Source organism: Sinohyriopsis cumingii, chromosome 2 (assembly GCF_028554795.1).
Source record: "Sinohyriopsis cumingii isolate HCF-2022 chromosome 2, ASM2855479v2, whole genome shotgun sequence".
In the NCBI taxonomy this organism is placed as follows: Eukaryota; Metazoa; Mollusca; class Bivalvia; order Unionida; family Unionidae; genus Sinohyriopsis; species Sinohyriopsis cumingii.
In genome coordinates this window covers 66,153,837-66,181,514 of record NC_142962.1, presented here as the reverse complement: position 1 = coordinate 66,181,514, position 27,678 = coordinate 66,153,837, and the positions used below count along the sequence as shown (strand labels likewise).

Sequence of the window (27,678 nt, the reverse complement as noted above, 5' to 3'; positions counted from 1 at the left end):
TAATGTGCATAAAGCATTAGCAGATTTTGGTATTTACAGTTGCTTTGGAGTAATCAATGTGCATAAAGCATTAGCAGATTTTGGTATTTGCAGTTGCTTAGGAGTAATCAATGTGCATAAAGAATTAGCAGATTTTGGTATTTGCAGTTGCTTAGGAGGAATCAGTGTGCATGAAACATTAGCAGATTTTCGTATTTGCAATTTGCTTTGGAGTAAACAATGTGCATGATATCATGGCAGATTTTGGAATTTGCAGTTGCTTAGGAGTAATCAATGAGCATAATTTCATGGCAGACTTTGGTATTTGCAGTTGCTTAGGAGTAATCAATGTGCATTATCACATTCTTTTATTTTCAGTTCCTTAGGAGTAATGAATGTGCATAAATGATTAGCAGATTTTGATATTTGCATTTGCTTTGGAGTAATCATTGTGCATAAAGCATTAGCAGATTTTGGTATTTGCAGTTGCTTAGGGGTAATCAATGTGCATTAGCAGATTTGGTATTTGCAGTTGTTTTGGAGTAATCAATATGCATCAAGCATTAGCAGCTTTTGTATTTGCAGTTGCTTAGGAGTAATCAATGTGCATTAGTAGATTTTGGTATTTGCAGTTTCTTAGGAGTAATCAATGTGCATAATGTCATGACAGGTTTTTGTATTTGCAGTTTGTTATTAGTAATCAATCTGCATTAAGCATGATCAGATTTTGGTATTTGCATTTGCTTAGGAGTAATCGATGTGCATGACGTCATGGATGATTTTGGTATTTGCAGCTGCTTAGGAGTAATCAATGTGCATAAAGCATATGCAGCTTTGGTATTTGCAGTTGCTTAGGCATAATCAATGTGCATAAACCATTTGCAGATTTTGGTATTTGCATTTGCTTAGGAATAATAAAAGTGCATTAACAGATTTTGGTATTTGCAGTTGCTTTCGTGTAATCAATGTGCATAGAGCATTAGCCTATTTTCGTATTTGCAGTTGCTTAGGAGTAATAAATGTGTATGATGTCATGGCAGATTTTGGTATTTGCAGTTGCTTAGAGGTAATTAATGTGCATAACATCATGGGAGATTTTGGTATTTCCAGTTGCTTAGGAGTAATCAATGTGCATAACGTCATAGCAGATTTTGGTGTTTGCAGTTGCTAAGGAGTAATCAATGTGCATAAAGCATTAGCAGACTTTGGTAACTACAGTTGCTTTGGAGCAATCAATGTGCATAAAGCATTAGCAGATTTTGGTATTTGCAGTTGCTTCAGTAATCAATGTGCATAAAGCATTAGCAGATTTTGGTATTTGCAGTTGCTTAGGAGGAATCAGTGTGCATAAAGCATTAGCAGAGTTTGGTATTTGCAGTTGCTTCAGAGTAATCAATGAGCATAATGTCATGGCAGATTTTGGCATTTGCAGTTGCTTTGGAGTAATGACTGTGCATAATATCATGGCAGATTTTGGTATTTGCAGCTGCTTAAGAGTAAGTAATGAGCATAATTTCCTGGCAGACTATGGTATTTGCAGTTGCTTAGGAGTAATCAATGTGCATTATCACATTTTTTTATTTGCAGTTGCTTAGGAGTAATCAATGTGCATAAAGGATTAGCAGATTTTCATATTTGCATTTGCTTTGGAGTAATCATTGTGCATAAAGCATTAGCAGATTTGGTATTTGCAGTTGCTTAGGAGTGATCAATATGCATCAAGCATTAGCAGATTTTGTTATTTGCAGTTGCTTAGGAGTAATCAATGTGCATAAAGCGTTAGCCTATTTTGGTACTTGCAGTTGTTTAAGAGTAATCAATGTGCATTAGTAGATTTGGGCATTTGCAGTTTCTTAGGAGTAATTAGTGTGCATAATGTCATGGAAGATATTTGGTATTTGCAGTTTCCTAGGAGTAATCAATGTGCATAATGGCATGGCAGGTTTTGGTATTTGCAGCTTGTTATTAGTAATCAAGCATTAAGAATGATCATATTTTGGTATTTGCAGTTGCTTAGGAGTAATCAATGTGCATAAAGCATTTGCAGATGTTGGATTTTGCAGCTGCTTATGAGTAATCAATGTGCATAATGTCATCGAAGATTATGGTATTTGCAGTTGCTTAGGAGTAATCAATGTGCATAATGTCATTTAGATTTTGGTATTTGCAGTTGCTAAGGAGTAATCAATGTGCATAAAGCATTAGCAGATTTTGGTATTTACAGTTGCTTTGGAGTAATCAATGTGGATAAAGCATTAGCAGATTTTGGTATTTGCAGTTGCTTAGGAGTAATCAATGTGCATAATGTCATGGCAAATTTTGGTATTTCCAGTTGCTTAGGAGTAACCAATGTGCATAATATCATGGAAGGTTTTGGTATTTGCAGTTGCTTAGGAGTAATCAATGTGCATAGTGTCATGCAGATTTTGGTATTTGCAATTGCTTAGGAGTAATCAATGTGCATAATGTGATGGCAGATTTTAGTATTTGCATTTTCTTAGGAGTAATCAATCTGCATTAAGCATTATCAGATTTTGGTATTTGCAGTTGCTTAGGAGTAATTGATGTCAATGATATCATTGAAGAATTTGGTATTTGCAGTTGCTTATGAGTAATCAATGTGCATAAAGCATATGCATATTTTTGGTATTTGTAGTTGCTTTGGAGTAATCAATGTGCATGAAGCTTTAGCTGATTTTGGTATTTGCAGTTGCTTAGGAGTAATCAATGTGCATAATATCATGGAAGGTTTTGTTATTTGCAGTTGCTTAGGAGTAATCAATGTGCATAAAGCATTAGCAGATTTTGGTATTTGCAGTTGCTGAGGAGTAATCAATGTGCATAAAGCATTAGCAGATTTTGCTATTTGCAATTGCTGAGGAGTAATCAATGTGCATAAAGCATTACCAGATTTTGGTATTTGCAGTTTCTTAGGAGTAATCAATGTGCATAAAGCATTTGGAGATTTTGGTATTTGCAGTTGCTTGGGAGTAATCAATGTGCAAAAAGCATTAGTAGATTTTGGTATTTGCAGTTGCTTAGGAGTAATCAAAGTGCATTAACAGATTTTGATATTTGCAGTTGTTTACGACTAGTCAATGAGCATGATGTCATATTAGATTTTGGTATTTGCAGTTTCTTAGGAGTAATCAATGTGTATAAAGCATTAGCAGGTTTTGGTATTTGCAGTTGCTTCAGAGTAATCAATGTGCATTAGCAGATTTTGGTATTTGCAGTTGCTTTGGTGTAATCAATGTGCATAAAGCATTAGCCTATTTTGGTATTCGCAGTTGCTTTGGAGTAATCAATGTGCATGATCCTATGGCAGATTTTGGTATTTGCACTTGCTTAGGAGTAATCAATGTGCATAAAGAATTAGCAGATTTTGGTATTTGCAGTTGCTTTGGAGTAATCAATGTGCATAAAGAATTAGCAGATTTTGGTATTTGCAGTTGCTTAGGAGGAATCAGTGTGCATAAAACATTAGCAGATTTTGGTATTTCCAATTGCTTTGGAGTAATCAATGTGCATAATATCATTTCAGATTTTGGTATTTGCAGTTGCTTTGGAGTAATCAATATGCATCAAGCATTAGCAGATTTTTGTATTTGCAGTTGCTTAAGAGTAATCAATGTGCATAAGTAGATTTTGGTATTTGCAGTTTCTTAGGAGTAATCAATGTGCATAATGTCATGGCAGGTTTTGGTATTTGCAGTTTGTTATTTGTAATCAATCTGCATTAAGTATGATCAGATTTTGGTATTTGTGTTTGCTTAGGAGTAATCGATGTGCATGATGTCATGGATGATTTTGTTATTTGTAGTTGCTTAGGAGTAATCAATGTGCATAAAGCATATGCAGATTTTGGTATTTGCAGTTGCTTAGGAGTAATCAATGTGCATAAAGCATTTGCAGATTTTGTTATTTGCAGTTGCTTAGGAGTAATCAAAGTGCATTAACAGATCTTGGTATTTGCAGTTGCTTAGGAGTAATCAATGTGCATAATGTCATGGCAGGTTTTGGTATTTGCAGTTTGTTATTAGTAGTCAATCTGCATTAAGCATGATCAGATTTTGGTATTTGCGTTTGCTTAGGAGTGATCGATGTGCGTGATGTCATTAATGATTTTGGTATTTGCAGTTAATTAGGAGTAATCAATGTGCATCAAGCATATGCAGATTTTGGTATTTGCAGTTGCTTAGGCATAATCAATGTGCATAAAGCATTTGCAGATTTTAGTATTTGCAGCTGCTTAGGAGTAATCAAAGTGCATTATCAGATTTTGGTATTTGCAGTTGCTTACGAGTAGGCAATGAGCATGATGTAATGTCAGATTTTGGTATTTGCAGTTTCTTAGGAGTAATCAATGTGTATAAAGCATTAGCAGATTTTGGTATGTGCAGTTGGTTAGGAGAAACCAATGTGCATAAATTATTAGCAGATTTTGGTATTTGCAGTTGCTTTGGGGTAATCACTGTGCATTAGTAGATTTTGGTATTTGCAGTTGCTTTGGTCTAATCAATGTGCATAAAGCATTAGCCTATTTTCGTATTTGCAGTTGCTTAGAAGTAATCAATGTGCATGATGTCATGACAGATTTTGGTATTTGCAGTTGCTTAGAGGTAATTAATGTGTATAACATCATGGGAGATTTTGGTATTTGCAGTTGCTTAGGAGTAATCAATGTGCATAATGTCATAGCAGACTTTGGTATTTGCAGTTGCTTCAGAGTAATCAATGAGCATAATGTCATGGCAGATTTTGGTATTTGCGGTTGCTTTGGAGGAATCAATGTGCATAATATCATGGCAGATTTTGGTATTTGCAGTTGCTTAAGAGTAATTAATGAGCATAATTTCATGGCAGACTATGGTATTTGCAGTTGCTTAGGAGTAATCAATGTGCATTATCACATTTTTTTATTTGCAGTTGCTTAGGAGTAATCAATGTGCATAAAGGATTAGCAGATTTTCATATTTGCATTTGCTTTGGAGTAATCATTGTGGATAAAGCATTAGCAGATTTTGGTATTTGCATTTGCTTAGGAGTAATCAATTTGCATTAGCAGATTTGGTATTTGCAGTTGCTTAGGAGTAATCAATATGCATCAAGCATTAGCAGATTTTGTTATTTGCAGTTGCTTAGGAGTAATCTATGTGAATAAAGCATTAGCCTATTTTGGTATTTGCAGTTGTTTAAGAGTAATCAATGCGCATTAGTAGATTTTGGCAATTGCAGTTTCTTAGGATTAATCAGTGTGCATAATGTCATGGAAGATTTTTGGTATTTGCAGTTTCTTAGGAGTAATCAATGTGCATAATGGCATGGCAGATTTTGGTATTTGCAGTTTGTTATTAGTAATCAAGCATTAAGCATGATCAGATTTTGGTATTTGCATTTGCTTAGGTGTAATCAATATGCATAATGTCATCGATGATATTAGTATTTGCAGTTGCCTAGGAGTAATCAATGTGCATAAAGCATTTGGAGATTTTGGTATTTGCAGTTGCTTAGGAGTAATCAATGTGCATAATGTCATCGAAGATTTTGGTATTTGCAGTTGCTTAGGAGTAATCAATGTGCATAATGTCATTTAGATTTTGGCATTTGCAGTTGCTGAAGAGTAATCAATGTGCATAAAGCATTAGCAGATTTTGGTATTTGCAGTTGCTTAGGAGTAATCAATGTGCATAATGTTATGGCAGATTTTGGTATTTGCGGTTTCTTAGCAGTAATCAATATGCTTAATGTCATGGAAGATTTTTGGTATTTGCATTTGCTTAGGAGTAATCAACGTGCATAATGTCATGGCAGATTTTGGTACTTGTGTTTGCTTAGGAGTAATCGATGTGCATGATGTCATAGAAGATTTTGGTATTTGTAGTTGCTTACGAGTAATCAATGTGCATAAAGCATATGCAGATTTTGGTATTTGCAGTTGCTTAGGAGTAATCAATGTGCATAAAGCAAATGCAGATTTTGGTATTTGCAGTTGCTTTGGAGTAATGAATGTGCATAATGTCATGGCAAACTTTTCTATTTGCAGTTACTTAGGAATAATCAATGAGCATAATGTCATGACAAATTTTGGTATTTACGGTTGCTATGGAGTAATCAATGTGCATATTGTTATGGCAGATTTTTGTATTTGCAGTTTCTTAGGAGTAATAAATCTGCATTTAGCATTATCAGATTTTGGTATTTGCAGTTGCTTAGGAGTAATTGATTTGCATGATGTCATTGATGATTTTGGTATTTGCAGTTGCTTATGAGTATTTAATGTGCATAAAGAATATGCAGATTTTTGGTATTTGTAGTTGCTTTGGAGTAATCAATGTGCATAAAGCATTAGCACATTTTGGTATTTGCAGTTGCTTAGGAGTAATCAATGTGCATAATGTCATCGAAGATTTTGGTATTTGCAGTTGCTTAGGAGTAATCAGTGTGTATAATGTCATGTAGATTTTGGCATTTACAGTTGCTTAGGAGTAATCAATGTGCATAAAGCATTAGCAGATTTTGGTATTTGCAGTTTCTTAGGAGTAATCTATGTGTATAAAGCATATGCAGATTTTGGTATTTGCAGTTGTTTAGGAGTTATCAATTTGCATAAAACATTTGCAGATTTTGGTATTTGCAGTTTCTTAGGAGTAAGCAATGTGCATAATGTCATGGCAGATTTTGGCATTTGCAGTTGCTTAGAAATAATCAATGAGCATATTGTCATGACAAATTTTGGTATTAACAGTTGCTATGGAGTTATCAATGTGCATAATATTATGGCAGATTTTTGTATTTGCAGTTTCTTAGGAGTAATCAATGTGCATAATGTCATGGAAGATTTTTGGCATTTGCATTTGCTTAGGAGTAATCAATGTGCATAATGTCATGGCAGATTTTGGTATTTGCAGTTTCTTAGGAGTAATCAATCTGCATTAAGCATTATCAGATTTTGCTATTTGCAGTTGCTTAGGAGTAATTGATGTGCATGATGTCTTTGAAGATTTTGGTATTTACAGTTGCTGATGAGTAATGAATGTGCATAAAGCATATGCAGATTTTTGGTATTTGCAGTTGCTTTGGAGTAATCAATGTGCATAAAGCATTAGCAGATTTTGGTATTTGCAGTTGCTTAGGAGTAATCAATGTGCATAAAGAATTAGCAGATTTTGGTATTTGCAGTTGCTTAGGAATAGTCAGTGTGCATAAAGAATTAGCAGATTTTGGTATTTGCAGTTGGTTAGGAGTAATCAGTGTGCATAAAGCATTAGCAGATTTTGGTATTTGCAGTTGCTTTGGTGTAATCAATGTGTATAAAGCATTTGCAGATTTTGGTATTTGCAGTTGCTTAGGAGTAATCAATGTGCATAAAGAATTAGCAGATTTTGGCATTTGCAGTTGCTTAGGAGTAATCAGTGTGCATGAAGCATTAGCAGATTTTGGTATTTGCAGTTGCTTAGGAGTAATCAATGTTCATAAAACTTGCAGATTTTGCTATTTGCAGTTGCTTAGGAGTAATCAGTGTGCATGACGCATTAGCAGATTTTGTTATTTGCAGTTGCTTTGGTGTAATCAATGTGTATAAAGCATTAGCAGATTTTGGTTTTGCAGTTGCTTTGGTGTAATCAATGTGCATAAAGCATTAGCACATTTTGGTATTTGCAGTTGCTTAGGAGTAATCAATGTGCATGATGTTATGGCAGATTTTGGTATTTGCAGTTGCTTAGAGGGAATTAATGTGCATAATGTCATGGCATATTTTGGTATTTGCAGTTGCTTAGGAGTAATGAATGAGCATAATATCATGGTAGATTTTGGTATTTTCAGTTGCTTAGGAGTAATCAATGTGCATAATGTCATAGCAGATTTTGGTCTTTGCTGTTGCTTAGGAGTAATCAATTTGCATAAAGCATTTGCAGATTTTGGTATTTGCAGTTCCTTTGGAGTAATCAATGTGCATAAAGCATTAGCAGATTTTGGTATTTGCAGTTGCTTAGGGGGAATCAGTGTGCATGACGCATTAGCAGATTTTGGTATTTGCAGTTGCTTTGGTGTAATCAATGTGTATAAAGCATTAGCAGATTTTGGTGTTTGCAGTTGCTTTGGTGTAATCAATGTGCATAAAGCATTAGCAGATTTTGGTATTTGCAGTTGCTTAGGAGTAATCAATGTGCATGATGTTATGGCAGATTTTGGTATTTGCAGTTGCTTAGAGGGAATTAATGTGCATAATGTGATGGCATATTTTGGTATTTGCAGTTGCTTAGGAGTAATGAATGAGCATAATATCATGGTAGATTTTGGTATTTTCAGTTGCTTAGGAGTAATCAATGTGCATAATGTCATAGCAGATTTTGGTCTTTGCTGTTGCTTAGGAGTAATCAATTTGCATAAAGCATTTGCAGATTTTGGTATTTGCAGTTCCTTTGGAGTAATCAATGTGCATAAAGCATTAGCAGATTTTGGTATTTGCAGTTGCTTAGGAGTAATCAATGTGCATAATGTCATAGCAGACTTTGGTATTTGCTGTTGCTTTGGAGTAATCAATGAGCATAATGTCATGGCAGATTTTGGTATTTGCAGTTGCTTTGGAGTGATCAATGTGCATAATGTCATTCCAGATTTTGTATTTGCAGTTTCTTAGGAGTAGTAAATGAGCATAATGTGATGGCAGACTTTGGTATTTGCCGTTGCTTAGGAATAATGAATGTGCATAAAGCATTAGCAGATTTTGGTATTTGCAGTTGCTTAGGAGTAATCAATGAGCATAATGTCATGGCAGATTTTGGTATTTGCAGTTGCTTTGTAGTAATCAATGTGCATAATGTCATGGCAGCTTTTGGTTTTACAGTGGCTTAGGAGTAATCAATGAGCATAATGTCATGGCAGATTTTGGTATTTTCAGTTGCTTAGGAGTAATCAATGTGCATAGTTTCATGGCAGATTTTGTTATTTGCAGGTTCTTAGAAGTATTTAATGTGCATAATGTCATGCAGGTTTTGGTATTTGCAGTTTCTTAGGAGTAATCAATGTGCATTATAACATGGCAGATTTTGGTATTTGCAGTTTCTTAGGGATAATCAATGTGCATAATGTGATGCAGATTTTGGTTTTTGCAGTTGCTTAGGAGTAATCAGTGTGCATAATGTCATGCAGATTTTTGTATTTGCAGTTGCTTTGGAGTAATCAATGTGCATAAGGCATTAGCAGATTTTGGTTTTTCTAGTTGCTTAGCAGTAATGAATGTGTAGAATGTGATGGCAGATTTTGATATTTGCAGTTGCTTAGGAGTAATCAATGTGCATAAAGGATTAGCACATTTTGGTATTTGTAGTTGCTTAGGAGTAATCAATGTGCATAAATCATTTGCTGATTTTGATACTTGCAGTTGCTTTGGAATAATCAATGAGCATAAAGCATATCAGATATTGGTATTTGCAGTTGCTCAGGAGTAATCAATGTGCATAATGTCATGGCAGATTTTGGTATTTGCATTTGCTTAGGAGTAATCAATGTGCAGAATGTGATGGCAGATTTTGGTATTTGCATTTGCTTAGGAGTAACCGATGTGCATAAAGCAGATGCAGATTTTGGTATTTGCAGTTGCTTAGGAGTAATCAATGTGCATAATGTCATGGCAGATTTTGGTATTTGCAGTTGCTTAGGAGTAATCAATGTGCATAATGTCATGGCAGATTTTGGTTTTTGCAGTTGCTTAGGAGTAATCAATGTGCATAATGTCATGGGAGATTTTGGTATTTGCAGTTGCTTAGGAGTAATCAAAGTGCATAATGTCATGGCAGATTTTGGTATTTGCAGTTGCTTAGGAGTAATCAATGTGCATAAAGCATTAGCAGATTTTGGTGTTTGCAGTTGCTTAGGAGTAATCAATGTGCATTAGCAGATTTTGGTATTTGGTGTTGCTTCGGAGTAATCAACGTGCATAAAACATTTGCAGATTTTGGTATTTGCAGTTGCTTAGGAGTTATCAATATGCATAATATTATGGCAGATTTTGGTATTTGCACTTGCTTAGAAATAATCAATGCGCATAAGATTATGGCAGATTTTGGTATTTGCATTTTCTTAGGAGTAATCAATGTGCATAATGTCATGGCAAATTGTGGTATTTGCAGTTGCTTAGGATTAATCACTGAGGATAATGTTATGGCAGATTTTGGTATTTGCAGTTGCTTAGGAGTAATCAATGAGCATAATGTCATGGCAGATTTAGTATTTGCAGTTGCTTAGGAGTAATCAATGTGCATAATATCATGGCAGATTTTGGTATTTGCAGTTGCTTAGGAGTAATCAATGTGCATAATGTCATGGCAGATTTTTGTTTTTGCAGTTGCTTAGGAGTCATCAATGAGCATAATGTTATGGCAGAGTTTTTTATTTGCAGTTGCTTAGGAATTATCAATGAGCATAATGTGATGGCAGATTTAGGTATTTGCAGTTGCTTAGGAGTAATCAATGTACATAAAGCATTAACAGATTTTGGTATTTGCATTTGCTTAGGAGTAATTAATGTGCATCGAAGTATTAGCAGATTATGGTATTTGCAGTTGCTTAGGAGTAATCAATGTGCATAAAGCATTAGGAGATTTTGGTATTTGCAGTTGCTTAGGAGTAATCAATGTGTATAAAGCGTTAGCAGATTTTGCTATTTGCAGTTGCTTAGGAGTAATCAATGAGCATAATATCATGGGAGATTTTGGTATTTGCAGTTGCTTAGGAGTAATCAATGAACGTAATGTGATGTCAGATATTTTTATTTGCAGTTGGTTTGGAGTAATCAATGTGGATAAAGAATTGGTAGATTTCAGTATTTGCAGTTGCTTAGGAGTAATCAATGAGCATAATGTGATGGCAGTTTTTGGTATTTGTTGGTGCTTAGGAGTAATGAATGTGCATAAAACATTAGTAGATTTGGGTATTTGCATTTTCTTAGGAGTAATCAATGTGCATAATGTCATGGCAGATTTTTGTATTTGCAGTTGCCTAGGAGTCATCAATGAGCATAATGTTATGGCAGATTTTTTTATTTGCAGTTGCTTAGGAGTTATCAATGTGCATAATGTTATGTGAGATTTTGGTTTTAGCAGTTGCTTAGGAGTATTCAATGAGCATAATGTCATGGAAGATTTTGGTATTTGCAGTTTCTTAGGAGTAATCAATGTGGATAAAGCATTTGCAGATTTTGGTATTTGCAGTTGCTTAGGAGTAATCAATGTGCATAAAGCATTAGCAGATTTTGGTATTTGCAGTTGCTTTGGAGTAATCAAAGTGCATAATGTCATGGCAGATTTTGGTATTTGCAGTTGCTTAGGAGTAATCAATGACCATAATGTCATGGCAGATTTTGGTATTTGCAGTTTCTTAGGAGTAATCAATGTGCATAATGTGATGGCAGATTTTGGTATTTGCAGTTGCTTAGGAGTGATCAATGAGCATAATGTGATGGCAGATTTTGGTATTTGCAGTTTTTAGGAGTCAGTTTCTTAGGAATAATCAATGTGTATAATGTCATGGCACATTTTGGTATTTGCAGTTGCCTTGGAGTAATCAATGAGCATAATGTCATGGCAGATTTTGGTATTGGCAGTTTTTTTTAGGAGTAATCAATGTGCATAATGTGATATCAAATTTTGGTATTTGCAGTTGCTTAGGAGTAATCAATGAACATAATGTCATGATAGATTTTTGTATTTGCAGTTTCTTTGGGGTAATAAGTGTGCATAATATCATGGCAAATTTTTGGTATTTCCAGTTGCCTTGGAGTAATCAATGAGCATAATGTCATAGCAGATTTTGGTATTAGCAGTTTTTTAGGAGTAATCAATGTGCATAATGTGATATGAAATTTTGGTATTTGCAGTTGCTTCGGAGTAATCAATGGGCATAATCTTATGGCAGATTTTGGTATTTGCAGTTGCTTAGGAATAATCAATGTGCATAAAGCATTAGCAGATTTTGGTAGTTGCAGTTGCTTAGGAGTAATCAATGTGCATTAGCAGATTTTGGTATTTGCAGTTGCTTAGGAGTAATCAATATGCATAAAGCATTAGCAGATTTTGGTATTTGCAGTTGCTTAGGAGTAATGTATGTGCATAAAGGATTAGCAGATTTTGGTAGTTGCAGTTGCTTAGGAGTAATCAATGTGCATTAGCAGATTTTGGTATTTGCAGTTGCTTAGGAATAATCAATGTGCATAAAGCATTAGCAGATTTTGGTTGTTGCAGTTGCTTAGGAGTAATCAATGTGCATTAGCAGATTTTGGTATTTGCAGTTGCTTAGGAGTAATGATTGTGCATAATGTCATGGCAGATTTTGGTATTTGCATTTGCTTAGGAATAATCAATGAGCATAGTGTGATGGCAGATTTTGGTATTTGCAGTTGCTTAGGAGTAATCAATGTGCATTAGCAGATTTTGGTATTTGCAGTTGCTTAGGAGTAATCAATGTGCATAAAGCATTGGCAGATTTTGGCATTTGCATTTGCTTAGGAGTAATCATTATGCATAATGTCATGGCAGATTTTGGTATTTGCATTTGCTTAGGAGTAATCAATGAGCATAGTGTGATGGTAGATTTTGGTATTTGCAGTTGCTTAGGTGTAATCAATGATCATTATGTCATTGCAGATCATGGTCTACACTGTTTGCAGCTGGACCTAACTTATACACCAATATATACGGTACAATATTCACTGTGTCATTCTATCCATAACCAATATGAATGACCCATATGAATGTCAGGTTCCTTGATTCAGTCCATAAATCTTCGATAATTAAAATAGTCCCCATTTGTAACTACTCTTTTTTTATATCAGAATTAGAGCCACTACCTAATTGCTGTCGTCAGCCAGTCTTACCAGAATCCAGCTCATCTGTTGCCTTGCATTTTGTACCAACAAAAGTGTGTAAGGTTGCCATCAGAAAAGGACACATTTGATAACAAAGATACAAAAGACTGATAAGCAGCTAATTTGATGTCTATTCCATGGGTCTTCTTGTTTCTTTGAGAAGCAAAACTCTTTTTATTGTAGGGAATAATGCAGAGAAGTTCCAGTCTCTGATGATATGAGGTTCCTTGGGCATCTGTTGTCTTTGTGTTAAAATTATTTGTGACTGGGATCATTCGGATACATTAGTCATTGCTATTAGGTATAATGAATTTTTATACTTGAAGTTGACCTTTTCGATCAAATGTTGATGATTTGGAACTTTTAATATTATCATTAGGCCATAAGTTTATCAATTGGAATCCTCTGTCATTGCCATTAAATATAATGGTGTCAAGACTGAAAGTCTATTTTATGATGTTGTATAATATGACACCATAACTGTTAAGTATAATACTGGCATCAAGACTGACTGTCTAATGTTACTGCTCCAAACATCATGGAAAGATTTAATGCATTGTGTTGAATGGTGCTGATTAATGTGAGGTTCCAAAGCACACACATGTTATTGGTCATTTGGTCAAACCTACAATAAAATGCGGACAATTAATGGGTTTTTGAATCTTCTTATCTAATAATGTCTACCCTAGCTGATTTTGACTAATCACTTTATAATGATTTTGACTCATTTTGAAAGATGTTTGTGCAATGAAGATTCAGGTAATGAAATTTTCTTGCATCCAAAATTAAAAATTCTTGGCATTTTATGCACATTTTTGCAAACTCTAAATTAGTTCATCACTGCTATCCAGTCTTGATCTCATCATGCATCATCTAGGCAATGGTACATGGTGAGAAGATAGTAAGAACTGTCAGACTGTGATTTCTATTTACTACAGAAGGATTAGAAAGGAATAATTTTATACAACCATAAGCCATTTAAAAAAAAAACAGTTATGGGCATATTGTACCCCACTGTTCCCACTCCATGGTGTGATCAAGTAAAACATTATGTTATGAGCATATTGGACACATACAATGTAACATGTATCCCACTGTCCCCACTCCATGGAGTGATCAAGTAAAACATTATGTTATGGGCAAATTGGACACATACAATGTAACATGTATCCCACTGTCCCCACTCCACGGAGTGATCAAGTAAAACATTATGTTATGGGCATATTGGACACATACAATGTAACATGTATCCCACTGTCCCCACTCCATTGAGTGATCAAGTAAAACATTATGTTATAGACATATTGGGTAACTGTGATGTAAGATTTACCCCACTGTCCCCACTCCATGGAGTCATCGAGTGTAAGTGGGTTTCACATAACATTTCTTAAACAAAACAAACATATGAAAGGCAATAACTTATCTGTAACAATAAAAGCAAATGGAGGGGAAAAAAATGACCCATTACACAGTATGTGTATTAGATGATATAATTTTTTTCAAAATTGTCTAATGGAAAAGTAAAACACTTTCATGGATGTAATGTTAGAGCATCCACCTCTGATGTGGGAGGTTGTGGATTCAAACCCTGGCCGAGTCATGCCAAAGATTTTTAAATAAATGGTACTAACAGCTGACTCACTTGATGCTCAGCATTAAGAGGTTAGTGTTAGGACTGGTCAGCCTGGTGTCAGGATAATGTGACTGGGTGGGACATCATGCTACATGTCTACGGCATGATGCCCCAGTGCTAGACATCACTATAAACTGCCACACTGCAGACATCGTAGTGATATGACTGAAAAATTGTTAAAGCTACATTAAAAACCCATATCACACACACACACACACACACACACACACACACACAGATTCATGGATGTAACAAAGAACATGAAAACTTAAATGGCTCAGATTATGAATGTTGACTCAAGGAAACTGTAAAGCAAGGATGTAAAACCAATTTATATCAATTTAAATTTTACAAGTTGGTGATTATTAATTTGGAGAGTCCTCTAATGTGTCTCACTTGTGATAAAGCTAAAATGGCATTCTGTTACGTATCCAACAAATTAATGATTACTGTTTTCATATATTGACCTTAGTGTTTAGCACAGTAAGCATATAAGGATAACAGAGTTGCAAAATTTGGTCAGGAATTTTTACTTGAGATCAGGGGCATTTTTGGCAAACAATTAGACAAAATTGAAAACAAATTTCCCTTTTCTACCATATATACTTGCTTATAAGATGAGTCCAACTGCAGACTGCACAGAACCTGATCTGCCAGCACATAATGTGCCAGCAAATCTGGATCTGTGCAGTTTGTTAGGAGTAATCAGTAGAACAAATAAGTCAAGACCCTGATCTGCAGGTGCATTATTCTAAGGCAGATCAGGATCTTTGTTGTATGAAGTTTGATTCAATTTATAAGTGAGTATATAGAGTATATTAAAACATGCTTATTATTTCATCTCAGTTCTGTCATAGTTGCCTTTCGTAATGTCCTTATATGTAGCACAAGTAGATCATTGCCTGGATTATACTTTTGGCCGTCCTTATCATTATTCATCTTAGCAGGTAAGAGGTGATGCAGCAGATTGAATGACCTCTGCTGAGTCCACCAAGAAGTCTACATTGTTTCTGGCTTGTGTTAGATTCAGGTTGCTGACTGCTCAAGATTAGCAGTATCTGGGTAGAATTTGAAAGTTTGTAAAATTTACTTTACAGGAATGGTACAATGCATATTCATGTCCCTCTGAACATGATTCCAACCGTTGATATTCCTGTTTCCATCCATTATTGAATTGTAGGTGACATTTCGGTTGTTTAGACTTTGGTGTTGTAGAATTGGGAGATAAAATACATGCTTATATATCTTAATGAACTTAAATACCAAATCCATACCGACTTCTTTCATGCCACTATAATTCAGCTATAATCCATGCATATATTTAATCCTTTCGAAATAACTTCTGATCACACTTAGTATAGGTAGGAAACCCCTCTTAAATGGGAAGTTAACATATATGAGTAACATTGGTTCTTTCATGTTGCTGTTATCACAAAATCACAACATAATTTGGATATTTTCAATGATGCTGAGAATTTTTATGACAGAAATCCCATTGTTGTCTTATTACATCTTTTTCTGAACCAGAAAAGGTTAGTTTTGTACATAGTACTAATGAAGAACTATCTCCGTTCATATGGAAATAAATTTCATCTGATCTGATGCTCCTAAAGTAAATTAAAATAAGCATGACATTTTTGGAAAAGCTAAGATGGATCACTTTGTTATGAAATTGAAATTCTGTCCCATGTGTGGGCACATGTGTCCATTAAAGGCTTTTATTTCATCGACCATACATACCATGCAAGTTGCCATATGTACTAGCTTATAAGTTTAGTCTAATTTCATACAACAAAGATCAAGATCTGCCATAGCATAAAGCACCTGCAGATCAGGATCTATGCTGTTTGTTCTACTGACTACTCCTAACAAACTGCACAGACCCAGATCAGCTGGTCCTTGCAGATCTGGTTCTGTGCAGTTTGCAGTTGGACTCATCTTATAAGCGAGTATATATGGTATTTTTAGATCAATCGAAGGCAAAGATGGTAAGGTATTACCAAAGATGGAAAACATTTGGTTTCAAAGTTTTTTAGGATTACAAAAATGTATGCAAATGAAAGAATATGGATGATGTTTTGTGTGCAAAATTTGCTGGTGTATCGTCATTCTTGCCATTCCTCCATCTTTTCAGGTCAAGGAGTAGTACCTTGTCAAATTGCAGATGTCATGAATTAGATGATGCTAGTTAAATCTCTCTGTACATTTTCTCATCACACAGCTCTTCAGATGCATGACTGAAGTCATATTCAGATGACATACCTCTGTATGACACAAAAAAAATCTACATTACCACAAGTCCTATTGCTTAAGAGTGAATATATATGGTATTTACTCAGATTGACTCACAATTACCTAGTAATCCCTTTTAGCTTACTTTATTAAATATAAAACTTAAGCAGCCTTTGCTCTTGAAATGCACGATCCTGATTAATTTTGAAGTTTTAATCATGTAGGCGTATTATACAAAGAAAGTACTGTCTCTGAACTGCTTGGTAGTTCCTAGGAAATAGAATCTTTGGTCCTAGAAATACTATGTAATTTGTAATTTTGGGGAGGAAATTTCTTTCTTTCTATGCTTTTTTCAATGACAATTTGTTTTAAATATTCACACTTAGTGGCTCTTGTATAAGATGTAAGAAGAGATATAGCTGAAGAAAAGAATTGTTTCCAAATGGTAATGTTTGTAGCCTTTTTCATGTCTCATAATCTAGGCAAAAAAATTGATGTGTAAATGTAAGGACTTGTTGTTTTAAGGTACTATAATGTTTCAAGTTTTCAGTTTCATGCTTTCAAAGAGGCATCTCCATTCATCACTATTCAATTGTAAAGAAATAATTTAAAGTTTGCTGATAAGATAGTGAGTCCTCAGTTGAAATACACTAATGTCAAAAACAGATGTTAAGTATTTATGGCTTGTAGATATTTTTAGCAGGCTGAAGGCACCAAAAATTGACATGCAGGAAAAAATCTGCAGAAGATTGCAATATACTTGCACTTCCAGTTGCTTCTCTAATTCTGATTACTATTGTAATGATAAACAACTCTTAATTTTCAGTTTTCAACTTGAACAAATTTTGTCCTCATAAATGCATGACTAGCTCTTGGAATTTTATTATAAGTTATTTCTTTTTGTCTCACTAGATCTGAACAGTCAGATTTTGTTATTGTTGATCCAAGATTAGCCTTGGAGTTAAATGCTGAGCTAGCTCTGCCTGCCAGAAAAACTTATGGGATCGCCTGTTGTCCACAGTCCATATACTCTTTGCACAATTAAGTTCCTTATTGCTGCTCCTCCTAAACCAAAGGGAGGATTGCCATGAAATTTTGCACGCACATTGGTGATTGGTCTAGTTTGCCATAAATGAAAATGGTGCTGTCCTGATATTCAGCATGGCCATCAGGGTGACCCTTTTGAAAATCTTGCTATCCCAGCTCATCCTGAACAGATGGTCAGGTCAGCATGGGCTTTTCACTAGAAGACCTCTTATGATGTATTGTTGGTTCAAAATGAAAATGTGCTGAGCTGACCTTCAATATGACAGCTATGGTGGCCATCTTGAAAATCTTGCTATTTGCTACTCCTCCTTAACTAGTGGTCATATCAACATGGGGTTTTCATCATAAGACCCCTTATGATAACTGATTATTCTATAGTAAAAGTCACACAGGTCATATAGGCATTCAACACAGACTATTTAAGTAATGGGTGTCTTTTTTTAGAATTTGATTTTACATACCTTTAAGTGGCAAGTATTCACTTCATTTCTTATACATCCACATTCCTTTGGAAGGTCATTAATTAGATGCCTCAAGAAGTGCATAGGGCAAAATCAATGTTAAAGTACCTAGACATTTATGGATGAAATGAACCTTAAGGTGTGATCCAGTACAATCTGGATTGAATGTTGTGCATTGTTATGTCACAATGAAAGCTACACATATTGATAAACAAATTCATACTACCCTATCCTGTGATGATTCCACTCAAAGTGCCCTTTTCTTGACCTTGGTTTAGCACATAGCCACCATTGTGAAAGACCACAGAGATTGATAATTTTCGTCTGGAAGTTTCTTGATGATAGTTAAGGTGCAGAGTATTCAATAATCATGGATTGAGTAGACTTTGGTTAAAGAAAATGAGTGTTAAAATTTAAAAGAAAAATTTATATTAATTTTAAAATGAGCAAATGCACATAGATGACCCATGTGACTTGTACTATAAATGAAAATGATGCCAATTTGACATCAAGTCTGGCTACCACATCAGCCTTCTTCAAGTCTTTTTATCACTATTTTTCCTAAATTGAAAGTAATATTGACATGGGATTTTCACCTGGAGACTTCTTATGATGTTTAGTTGCCAATAAATGGAAATGTTGCTGATCTAACCTCCAACATGGTGGGCAAGGTGATCATCTTGAAAATCTTTTTATTGCTACTTCTTAATAGATGGTCATATCAACATAGTATTTTCACTGAAAGATTTCTTACAGAATATAGCTGGTCTTAAATGAAAATGGAGCTGATCATAAATCCAATATTGCAACTATGATGCCTATCTTGAAAATCTCGTTTCAACTCCTGAATGGATGATAATATCACTCAAAGATTGCTTAGGTCCAGTATGACTGCAATGCTGACCATCTTAAAAATCTTGTCATTGCTCAAGAGTATCAGATGGTTTCCTCACTCACTAGTTAATGGGAAGAAGAAATGGTTCTATTTCTGTATTCCTGGAAATTCCTTTGGTTATTTAAGTGTTAGTTGCCTTGAGGGACTGTTTATGCCCTCATCATTGAAGCTCAGGGTGTAGTGGGGGCGATGGCTTGACAAGCAGACATGGCCAGCTTCTTGTTTATACTATTTTGTGTATACAGTGAATATACATGTTGCATCACTTTATATCAATGTCCAGTCGTTGTTTCCATCTTATTTATCTTTACTGTTGGTCTTTCTCTGCAAGATTTGAAACATGCATAAATAAATGTAGAAGAATGAAAGATGCAGGATGAAATGAACATAACAGCTTTCAGATCATCTCATTATTATGTAGTGGTGTAAGGGGTAACCAGCTGTTACATGTATGTAGGATATTGTGATTTTAATGGTGTCTGAAGCTCATGCATGTATCAGATAGACATTTTTGGACAGGATCGCACTATTATGTCATTTCAAAGTGGAAAATAATGTTCAGGTTTATAGTGCAGAGTTGAAATTTCTCCAAAGATATCAACTGAGTGGAATTTTTAACTTTTGCAGAAATTTACTACAGAGCAATCTTGCTTAGGCAGCCACCAACAGGAAGAATAAATTTTGTCTGGGAATGGAGGGTGGGGGTTGATTTTTAGGAGGGGTTTAATTAGATGTAATAAAGATAAGGGGAAATCAGAACCTGCATAGATATGATACATTGTTATTTAAGAGAGGTGACCATTATGGGGGGTTATGCTTTTTGAAGATCTAAATGTACTAAAGAATAAGTAATTTTATTTATGTATATTTACAGCTAGTGCCTTTTACTGCCACTGGCAGACTTGTGCTCCTTGGATCCAAAATTCATGAATTCGTTGTACATTATTATAAACATCAAGTAGTTACTATTGCCCTTCCTTGCATGTAATTTTGTAAGAAAATGACTTTGCCAACTTGAAGATGGCTCACACTTCTGATGCTTTACAGGCAAAGAGGTTAGAACTTAATACTGCTTGTAAACTTTACATGATGACAAATCTTGGCCTAACACTCTTGGCCTGTAATAAATGGAATACATCAGCTTAGTTGAAGGAAGAGTTTACAGGCTTCCCTTCAGGAGAATAATCAAGCCCATATTACAAACTTGTATGAAGTCTGATTTTCATTGGGGAAAATGAAGTCAAGGAACTCTCACTGGGGAAAGAAATGACATATTCAGCAAGCACTCAGTATAAAACTTCTATATATAATCACATCAAGGGAATAACCAATACAAAGGATTACCTGGGTAATATGACCTCCCCATGTGTCTCTCCCTCATGGCTCCTGCTTGTCTGTTACCATGTACTACTGCTGCTACCCATATAAGAGTCAACTCCCAAAATAATAATTGTTACAACACAGAACAGTTAAAATTAGGGTACATTTTAAAATGTACATTGGATTTTTTTTCAATTTGAATTTTACAGATTTAATGACTTTCATATTGGCTTGACAAAATTTGGACAAGTTTAAATTCAAATATTCTTTTCAGGGTACTTCTTAGTGCATATGGTAGTGTGTTAATGGAAGTTGATGAAGAGGCTTAAATTGAGTCTTTCAAGTGTCTGACAAGTGTTTTGATATTGTCTAGTACAGCTGTGATTGGCTGCTTTCTTTTAAAAGTAATACATTTTTAGTGACTGCCTCAAGGCTGTTGATTAGATATAAAAAAGAGAGAAAAGAGTAGAGGTTCATTTGGATCTTTAGAGAAAATGTAAATTTTCCAGTTACATAAGTGGAATCTAACAATATCTTTGATGACAAATTGAGTGTCTGAGTTTCATTGCAACAAAATAACTGCTGGTATGGTTTTGGCAATTTTCTCTTTGGATCATTTGCAAATGAAAAGATGCTGATTGATTTTATAATTAGACCTTATTTAAGTCTTGTGTTATTGAACCAGAACATGCAAGAATGTAATTTTCAGCTGTATCTTTTTACCTGAAGCTCTGATGCAGAATTAATATTTGATTCATTAGGGATCTCTGTATGAGTAATATACGTAAATTTACATTACTTTTCATTTATACATCAGTCCTAATGTAATATTCTTGAATTCTTTCTTTTGCAGGACTGGTGGAATCCCATTCTCATTTGATAGATCTCGACAATAAAAGAAACAGAAGAAAGTAAGAAAATTGATTTATATTCAGTTTTTCAATTTTTAAAACCAATTTGACTCATTGTACTGTGATCCCTCTTTTATCAGAATTTCAAGTTTTCCATATCATTCTTCATCCCCATTATTAATTCATTTATATATGTTTATTTCCTTATTTCCATTTCTAGAAATGAGATGTATGAATGATATTTGCAGTCAAGGCCTACTTTCCTCCATCAGTTTAGACCAAAATCTACCACCAAAATTGGAGCTGGGTACCACAACAAAATTTTATACTGCAGTATGTCATGGTATGTCTGAACATAACTCAATATGTACAACAGATTACCATAGCCCCCACCCCCACCCCAAACTTAAATGTTCAATACCTTATAGTCAATGAATGTGTAGTGTCTACATTAATTTTTGTATAAGTTGCCATCTAAAAGCTGTAACTAAAATGTAATGATTATGCTTTAATTACATTATATCTGACACCCTGTAAAAGAGATTGTACTGACATTAGAGAGTTTATTGATATAAATAGTATGTTTTGAGACTGATGCATGAGATATGCTAGCTTTATTATTGATTATTGATTCACACAAGTTTGAAACAGAATAGGCCAATGTGTCACCTGCACTCTTTAGGACTGCCTCCTCCCATCTGTCATGCACTAAAGGAAGCAGAGGTGGAAGATATTTAGTCTGTGGACAAAGTGGCAAATGAGTTTTATGTCTTTTGCCGAGTGATCTGTGTCCCAAGTCTTTAGGCTCTGGTGACACTAAAGTTAGTTCCAGCTCCGAGAACTTTCTAGGGCTAAATTGTGACTAGATCTCCTTTTTCTTCCATTCTTGATTATCATTAAGGAGCTTTCCGAAAAGTTTAATAAGGGCCAGGATTTTGTTAGACAGCAGCTCATTTTAATAGCTCCACTGTGCAGGTCCCAATGACCATGGTTCAATGATCTTCTCAATCTGCTGTTGGACCGTCCCAGGACATTATCCCAGAGGAGAGACCTCTTGTCACAGCACAGGGGTTTCTCCTGTAAAACAACCCACTTTATTCTTGGCTTATCTCAAGCAATTTTTTGAAGAAAGTAGGCAAGTAAATTGTTCAGTCCAGCAGACAATCTGTGTCTAAGGTCCGGCATGCCAAGTTGAGAATCTTTTGTGATTGGTGCAGTAGGAAATTTGTCAGTCTATGGCTGTCCCTCTAAGAATGCATTGGCTGATTTGTTGTCTTTCTTTTTTAAGAGAAATAATTATTGGTTTCTCCTATCCAATACTCAAACTTTTGAAAGACCTGCCTGTTGAGACCTGATGAGGGATTTCGAGCATAAGGTTTAGAGGAAATTATGAGGCTCTTCTCCTGATTGAGATACCCAGTCCCAAAATGGGGAAAACGTTATTATAGCTACTTCTCCTGAATGGATGGATGAACCAACATGTTGTTTTTTTTAAAAATAATTAAGAAACTTCTTCTTTGCAATACATAATTCTTCATATATTAAAATGATGCTGATCCAACCCTTAGAATGGATAACTTGACAGCCATCCTGAAAATTATTTTATATCTATTTTGCCTAAATGGATGGTTGTAATGGACATGGGGCTTCCGAAGTACACTATTCCAGTATGTAGCTCATTGTGAATGAAAATGGTTGTAGTACTGGTGTTTAAAATATCATCATAACACCTATGTTATTGCTACTCCACTTGCATGAATGATAACATTAACAGGGGTTTTCATTAAATTCTTCTTGCAATGTGTATGGTAATTGGCTTTCAATGAAAATAGTGCAGATCTGATCATCAGCGCATAAACATATGTTGATGATCACAGACTCTTCTTATGGAAAGTGTGTTGGTGAATGAATTCCTTTTCAGTATGACAATAGATGAGATTACATGTTTTCCACAGCAGAAAGCCTGCAATGGCCAATTGACCTTACGCCAGAAGGTAGATCGCTCTGCCTACCGAACACGTGACTTGACAACGTCTTAACCTCCGACAAACATTCTGTGAAAATGGCGGGCGGGATAACATTAAAAGATATACCAGACGATATTGGTGAGCAATATTTGCCATATGAAACAACACTGAGACAGAGATAGAAACAGAGCATTTATCCATCACTTGCACTTCTCTAAGTTACGTCGGTATGTGGAGAACTCGCCCCTCACGTATCTGGAGAAGTCGCCCCAGAGTGGTTGGAGAAGTCATCCCAAAACTTTTGACCCAGATAACCTTTTTATAACAGAATTAAGTCATCTTTTACATGATTCATATTTATATTTTTATATATACGCGATCACAAAAGAGATATTAACTAAATTAAAGCAATATCATAGTAATATTTATAAGGACTAAATTAGGTCTGTATATAATCTAATGAATGACGACAGTATAGTAATTAAAGAGGATGATAAATCATACACTATTATTATTGTGAATCAAGATGATTATGTTAAAGAAGTTGAACGTCAGTTAGAAATTAAATAAAAAATTTCAACATGCATTAATGAGATCCCTAAAAATAATAATTCCGTATGTGAGGAATTTGATACTTTCCCTTTTAACATACGTACACCTCAAAAATAATATTTCCATATACGAGGAATTTGATACCTTCCCTCTTAACATATGTACACCTCAATTCTACATATTACCCAAAACTCATACAAATCCTGACTATAATTTACCTTTAAATTTTCCAGGACGACCTATTATATCAGGTTGTAGTTCATATACCGAAAACCTTTTCAAATTTATTGATAGTGTTTTACAACCTTTAATGAAATCACTTCCTTTATACATTAAAGATACATCTACTTTCATTAAAAAGTCAAAGTCTATTCCACATCTATCTGATAATTTCAATCCTGGTATCATTAGACGTAACATCACTATATACCAGCATTCCGCATGCAGATGGTATTGAAGCATGCAAATATTTTCTTGATAACAATCCTAATAATAGCACACTATCTAGCGAAGATATTTGTAAAATAATAAAAACTTATCTTGGAAAAAAAAATTTCAATTTAATAATACGAATTACATACAGATAATGGGTATTAATATGGCTCCTATATACTCTTCCCTTTCATGGGTGAATTAGAAAAGGATTTTATTCAAAACAAAAAGTTTAATCCATCTCTTTGGTTCAGATTTTTAGATGACATATTTATGATCTGGAAGCATTCAACTGAAGAACTGAAAAAAATTATTGATCGCCTAAATCATTTTCACCGGACGATTAAATTTACTTATACTGCATCTAGTACGCATGTTTCATTTTTAGATGTAAATGTAATGCAAAATATTGAAACACTATCTCTACAAATATTATTAAAATGCACCTAATGATTTGAAGAACAAAGTAAAAGGGCCAGATAACACTTATTTTTCATTAAGTACAGAAGCGGAGTTGATCAAATGGAAAAGTTGAAAAAATGCAAATTTTATAAATTTAATTAGTTATTACATTGAAGAAAAACAACAATAAATAAAGCCTTAACCATGTGGCTATATCTCAGAATTACTATATATGATCCTTGGGGCGACTTCTCCAAATGGTTGATAAATTTAAAAACATATACAATAGTCGAGTCGATATCGACAGAAGCAGCTTGTCAGAGGAAAATGGCGGAGGTAAACAGTGCCTGGAGGTATGTATAATAGTGCTCACTGATTGGTCAATCGAGCAGAATGATTGACAACTGGCGATAGGTCAATTTTACAACAGGTTATAAATTTTACAATGATTTCCAAAGCCTTTAGCTGTAATACTGGCTTGTAACACAGACAAGTTGATTTTTTTTATCAAAACCAGTCTGTGGATATGTATGAAGAATACATTGAATGAAGCCACTTTAATAACTTGTTTTTTTGTTATTTTTGTCAATAAAAAATTCTAGATACATTGTATAACCAATCTTAGCATGCGGTATTATCTTGACATTGTCTGAAACAATTGAGCTTGTTAATATTCTATCCATGATATCAGGTTTGAGATACCATATATACTCACTTATAAGTGAGTCCAACTGCAAACTGCACAGACCCAGATCTGCCATTGCATAATTTGCCTGCAGATCTGGGTCTGTTCCTTTTGTTAGGAGTAATCAGTAGAACATACAACACATACCCTGGTCTGCTTGCACATTATGCTATGGCAGACCAATGTCTTTGTTATTTGTAGTTGGACTGTACTTATAAATGAGTATAAACAGTAAAAGGCAATGACATGATGGATGATATGATGGATGATTTGGGAATTGCTGATAATGTAACTTGAACTTGCACTGAATATGAGATATTTTGGTCATTCATCAATCTAACTAGTCATCTATTCTCACCACTGCTTCCTGTCTATAAAGCTTGAAGACTTATATTACCTAACTTCTGATAAAATCTTCCATTATTCAGTAAGAGACAAACAAGTCCCATACTTGCCCATTATACCATATATACTCACTTATGAGAAAAGACCAACTGCAAACTGCACAGACCCAGACCTGCTGTTGCATAATGCACTGGCAGATCTGGGCATGTGCAGATTAGTACAACAAACAACATAGATCCTGATATGCATGAGCATTATGCTATGGCAGATCTGAATCTTTTTTGGTTGTGGTTTGACTGGACTTATAAGCAAGTATATATGGTATATGCAGATGATGAATCTGAGCCTCATGTAAAGGGTGGGTGGGTTGATGGATATTTATAGTTCTTTTGCTTTCTGGGACACATTTTAAGGAGGTCACTTGTAAAAAGTTGGAGTATATGTATTTCACTTTTTGAAAATGTTATATTTTACATAGGTAAAGGTCCAAGCAATCCAAAATCACATAGAAATGTATAGATTGGTGTTCATTTTCTTCGGCTCCTTGTAGCTGAATATCAGTCCCCATTTAAGGATCATTACATACAAATGTATGTGGTAAGGTTCTCTGTTGTGAACTACCCATAAAATAGCTGAACAAGTAATTAAAATTTCATGAAATTTCCATATATTGAAAACCTCAGCCTCCTCTCATAAAATACTCAAAGAAAAGTGTATGTTGATAAGTGAATTTTTTTTCCGGCATGACACATTTTTATTGAGATGATGTGTTTTCCAAGCAGAAAGCCAGCACAGCCAATTTTATGATGGGTTATAAACTGCAAATGATTTCCAAAGATATGCCATATAATTTTGTTGACTCAAATATTTTCTTTCACAGTACTATCATTTTGATTATTAAAATTATACAAAAATTTCTTTTTCATTGTTTAATAAGAGTCAGAATTTGCAACCATTTAATTTTACAACCAGTATCAGAGTTAAAAGGGCTCTAAAGCCCCTTGGTTAAAGTGACATCACATTGATGTCATCATAATGTAATGATCACAACATTTCAAGTTATACAGTAAGCATTGATTTTGCAAACCTTAATCAAATGCTTGTGTAAAATGTTGACTCATGAAACTTGAAAAGGCCTAAATCATTAGTATTCCATGCCCATCTTTTTGTATCTGACCGAGGACAATATGAACACCTAGCCAAGGACAGCAGGTTATAGTGGATTTATTTTTTCATGCCCATTGGTGAGTGGGGTACCACAAGGTAGCTTCCTCAGCCCAATCCTATTTATGTTTTTCATTAATGATTTGCCACAGTATGGTAGCATCAGGATATGCCTTTTTGCAGTTGATTGTGTGGAGTATAGAAAATGTCTCTCTGACAGAACTTTAAAAAAAAATCCAAGATGACCTCAACCAGCTAGAGGAGTGGAAAATATTTGGAGCCTGCCCTTCCACACAAAGAAACACAGCATCATTTCTGTGACAAGATCAAGATCACCCATAATCTAATAGTACATATTAAAAGACCATCAGCTAGCTGACAACAGAGGAATCACAAAGATATCAGCAGGATGAACTGGCAAATAACAAGTAATGGACAAGGCATATAAACAAAATGATAAACAAGACTATCAGTACACTGGGTTCTAGAAGGTCAAGGGTGAAGCATAGAGTCAGGATAACAGCCTATTTCACTCTAGTATGGCCAAGTCTTTCATACTGTTTATTGGTCTGGAGATGCTATACACATGACCAGACATGCAATGGTAAAATGTAGGGTTGCATAATGTACTTTTAAGAGGTATGGGAATGCTAACAGTGTTATATCAATCCTTCAATACTTCAGTAAGAATCACTTGAGTCCAAAACTTGGCCAAAAAAACTACAGTTAACAGTGCTTTAAAAGATAGTGAATAACAATGTGGACATTCCAGCCTCAGAATCCCAGACATGTTCATTCAGTGACATAAAGTTTCCTGTACAGAACAGCCCATCTTTGGAATTCTC

At 34.8% G+C, this 27,678-nt stretch overlaps 1 protein-coding gene and 1 long non-coding RNA gene across 2 annotated transcripts in view; one reads left to right on the top strand and one right to left on the bottom strand.

The window, feature by feature from the left end:
• Positions 1-14,797: 14,797 nt before the first annotated feature.
• On the bottom strand, positions 14,798-20,510 carry LOC149805075 (uncharacterized). Its single transcript, XR_016414770.1, has 2 exons — positions 20,460-20,510; positions 14,798-19,439 (listed from the first exon to the last, which is right to left on the bottom strand). It is a non-coding gene; the product is annotated as an uncharacterized LOC149805075 (long non-coding RNA).
• Positions 20,511-21,282: 772 nt separating this feature from the next.
• The window catches only part of LOC149805074 (alpha-mannosidase 2-like), a 292,719-nt gene continuing 286,323 nt past the window's right edge, over positions 21,283-27,678 (top strand). The window contains exon 1 of the mRNA XM_089947123.1: positions 21,283-21,346. The gene's annotated coding sequence lies outside the window, so the exon portion shown is untranslated. The remainder of the gene's footprint in view (positions 21,347-27,678) is intronic.